Below are 4,431 nucleotides of genomic sequence, written 5' to 3' on the forward strand. Positions count from 1 at the left end.
TGAAATCACTATTGTAAATCATTTTCTCTCTATTACCATATGTTCTATGATACAGGTTCAGTCTCCAATGACTTTCTTTCATTAACAGTCATGAGGTTGAAAACCCACAACGTCTATCCCAGACTGTAAAGACAAACACAAAAACAGAACCAACCAACACTCTCTTACCACTAAATGTAGTATGAATGAGCGTGAGGGAGATAGTGCCTAGTGCACCACATAAGGAAGGTTCTGTAGTCAACCCAGTAGCTCTGTCTCCTACATAGATGAGTAGTATTTAAACCGAGACAACTGCTAGCCCCCATACATCTTCTCAAAAAGATGTAATGGCTGAAAAGGCACAAAAACAGTTACTAGATTCATTCTCTCAACAGGGTGCGTCTATTGAATTTTACCTGTCGGCCAAGGTATCCGATGTAGTGTCACCACTTCAAACATAATCAATTCTTGATGCACAAGGAGAGGTTACACACACAAAGGATGAGTTGACGGAAACAAGAGTTTTGACCATTTTAAGGTCAGATTCGATTGTTCAAGGTTCGTTAATGGACCAATTGCCTTTACAGGTGTTAGGAGAGGATACTGATCCAAAAGCCATATGTCAGTGGTCAGTGTCTACCTCCCCAGGCTTAAATCCCCTGGATGCATCTGCGGATAGTGGATCTGACATAGGTGCAGATCGGCAACTTGTTGACAATGATTCAGATATTACCTGATGAGTCACAAGGAAGTGTCTTCACAGACATTAGAAGGGAACTTTGATCTTTATGCTAAAATCGTTGGATCATTGTTTACCTTCCCAGAATTCAAATCTGGAACCCTAAAAGGGAAACTAGCAACTTGTAGATTATGACTCAGATTCATCTGACGAGTTTAACAAGGATGGGGATTTGTGAACTCCCATTGCACCACCTGTGACCTCCTTAAAGGATGGCTAAGGTGATTTTCCTTGCAGGTACAGCTGATTTTTGGAGCTATGAGAGGAGTGATACACTTGTGAGATTGAGTGTAAACACGAGTGGAGAGAAGAGTGAAACACATGTGAGGTACACTATAACACAATCATACACTCACAGTGAGGAAGAAAGAGAAACACTTGTTATTTCTTTTCCAACCAAGTGAAATATGAGAACTCCTTCAGACGACAGCATACATTCCTTCTTTAAGGGGGAGATAAAAGCTTAAGTAATAGTTTGGAGGATTCCTCAACTAAGGGGGAGAAATAGCAGGGAGGAAGAAAAAGATCCTACATGTACATTACACCACACCATTGTTGTTTGTAACTACGGATCCTATTGTACGGGAGAGGTGGTAAACACAAGGTGATTTCCTAGTAAGGGAAGAAGCTGTTAGGGGAGTACCATTGTTGTTTGTAACTACGGATCCTATTGTACGGGAGAGGTGGTAAAACGAAGGTGATCTTCTTTAATCAGTTGATTCTCATAGGGGGAGAAGCAAGAGATATGGGCTTCTCAACAGGAAATGTGGTTGTACAAATGAAGATGGAACTACTTGAAGATATGTTCAGTCTAGAGGAACATCTACTTGGAATCTGGAAAATGTTAAATCTCATCCAGAACTTTTCTGCTATTTACTTTGCATGTATGTTTATATCTTTTTCTTATTTGTTAGTTGAGTTATCCTCTAGGTATTTGTGTGTTATTGTCTAACAAACAAATAGGGGGAGATTGTAAGTAATATGTCATAGACCTATTTGTATATTCGAGGATTCAACTCAACTCAAATAAGAATGTAATAAGTAAATAGTGGATCGACCGTCAAAGAGATCTCGCAAAGTAATATCTGTCAAAGGATTCAGAGACAAGGTTCATCTACAGACTTGAGGAATTAATTCACTGGAAGAAGTTCAAGAAATTGATCATGCCTCAGTGATATAAGTCAAGATTGTGGATTTAATCAAATGACAGAGATCTCGTCAGAGTATCATTAATTACAAGGATTTAATCTGAGGAAAATCAAAGTGTCAGAGTCAAGACATGAAGAAACGTCACGGAAGTTAGTCACTCATGAACCAGACAATACATCGAGTGTCAACGTTGAAGTGGTGGAATTGATTCATAATTTTCAGTGATTTTCAGAAGATTTACAGAAGAATGGTTGCTGCTCAAGACTAGAATTAATTCTCTATTAATTAATTGAGTCATCTAATTTAATTAAGAAAATAAATTATATCTGCGAAGAATAATTTATTTATTAATTGAATTAATTGATTAATTAATTCTGATTTAATTCTAGGAATTTTAGGAATTTTCAGAAGCTTAATTGGATTAAATTCAAGGCTTAAATCAACAAAACAAATGGAAATGAACTAGCATGACAATCTGGATTGTCATACCGATTGTCATGCTAGGCCATTCTCCATTGTCATACCGAAAGTTACTCTAGGAGGGTAATTGTCTTGCTAGTTCATTCTGATTGTCTTGCTAGTTCATTCAGATTGTCTTGCTAGTTCATTCAATTGTCCTACCGAAAGTCTTGCAAGCTTAAAGGATTGTCATTCCAATTCAATTGATTCAGCTGATTGATTAAATAGAAGCAGAGAAGCAGCATATCATTTTTTTAACTCAATCAAAATACAAGAACAAAAAGCAAGCAGCCGCCTCTGAAAAATATCATTCTTCATCTGCAGAAATTCAAGATCAATTTCTAGTTTGTTAATGTTAAATCCAAACCACTAGAATTATTTATCTTGTTCTTGTATATCAATCTAGCGGATTAAAATCCCTAGAACTTAATCTCAAATCGCGTTTAGCATTTGATTCTAATTATTGCAAAAATAGAAAAAGTTCATGTCGAATTTATTCTAGATTTGTGATAATTGATTTGAGATTAATACCTTGTAATCGATACAGTTGTTGTAACACATTTCAAGTTTAATAATATTTTTATTTAACTTGAATTTTGTTTCACATTTTTTATTCCGCATTTTATTCGATTATTTGGTAACGTTTGTATTCAACCCCCCTTCTACAAACTCATTGGGACCCAACAATATTCCAATAGATGATACCATATTCTTATCCTGATGTGTATCTCAATGATTGAGATAACATCGTAGCATACCGATAATTCCAGATGCTTTTCCTATGGACTGGATGGTTACGATTAGGGCCAACAATAAAGTGGACCCTGAAATGAAATACGAAGCCCAGAATTGAGTCTGGGTACCTTGTTATGACGTAGGTCTATGTGAATAGCATAGATCTGTACGGTATCTGACTGATCAGTAGACTACAATACCGTGATTGTTTAATCCAGTCTAACTTATTGGTAATCGCCGATAGCGGCTATCATTATTCTTTGTAGAGATCCAAAGTTACACATGAAAACAAATTATCGGTTCATTCATTTTCTTTTAAGACTATATATATACTATGGACTTGTTAAGCAATTATGGCTCACCCCTATTATTGTTATTTACCTTATTTTTTAGTTAAGGCCGATAATGAAACTCATTCGTACTCGAGTGGTAAAGAAGCGGGTCATAAGGCGGGACCCTCTGGCACCAAGGGTGCTAATTCCAATTCAAGAAGAGAGTTTTGAGTTACCCGAGCAGGTGTAGTTTGGATAGATGTAAATATTGTTTGAATAAAAGAAACTTAGTATAAAAACCTGTGTAGAGAGCTGGTTTGTAATAAAGAGAACTTGTAAGACTATTAATTTGGGTTTGTAATAAAAGTAGTGAATTGTTCTTGTTTTCATACTTTAAATTTAAAGATCCCGAGTAGTAGAGGAAAAGGGTTAGATATATGTTTATACAATTACTGTATAGGTTTAATAATGTTGTTAGTTGGCAAGTAACCCCAGATTTGGAGGGTGTTACAATTGAAATATTAACGTAAACCCCATCCTATATATTTCTTATTTGTTTCATCGTCTTATTAAAATTATATTTGTTCGAAATACGAGTTATTTATATTACAACTTGAAATCTTTAGTAATTGGTCTTTCTTTTTTCATCTTGTTGTTAAATATTATATTTTTAAAAATACGAGCTATATATATTAATTATTTTTGAAATCCGAGAAATCTATACTAAAAAAATTTATTGTGTCATATTTATGTTTACAAGAAATATAAGAATAAAACCAATTTTCGGACTGCTTGATAATCTTCGAACTTAAATAAATATTGATATTGCTATAATGAATAATTAATTTATTTTCTTGTAACAAAAAATCATTTGACGGTTGTACGCGGAGTGCGGACAAAAAATACTAGTATTTAACAAAAATGAAGTATTTATGTGGTCTAACAACTTTCGGAACGAGCACACTTTTATTTATTTAAACTGTTTACTCTCTCATGTATGAGATTTATTTAAATTAATATCATACAAATATACATTATAATATATATTTTTAATATATTTACATAATTGTGAAATAATGAAATGCTAAATGACAAATA

This window comes from Apium graveolens, chromosome 1, assembly GCF_009905375.1.
Source record: "Apium graveolens cultivar Ventura chromosome 1, ASM990537v1, whole genome shotgun sequence".
NCBI lineage: Eukaryota > Viridiplantae > Streptophyta > Magnoliopsida > Apiales > Apiaceae > Apium > Apium graveolens.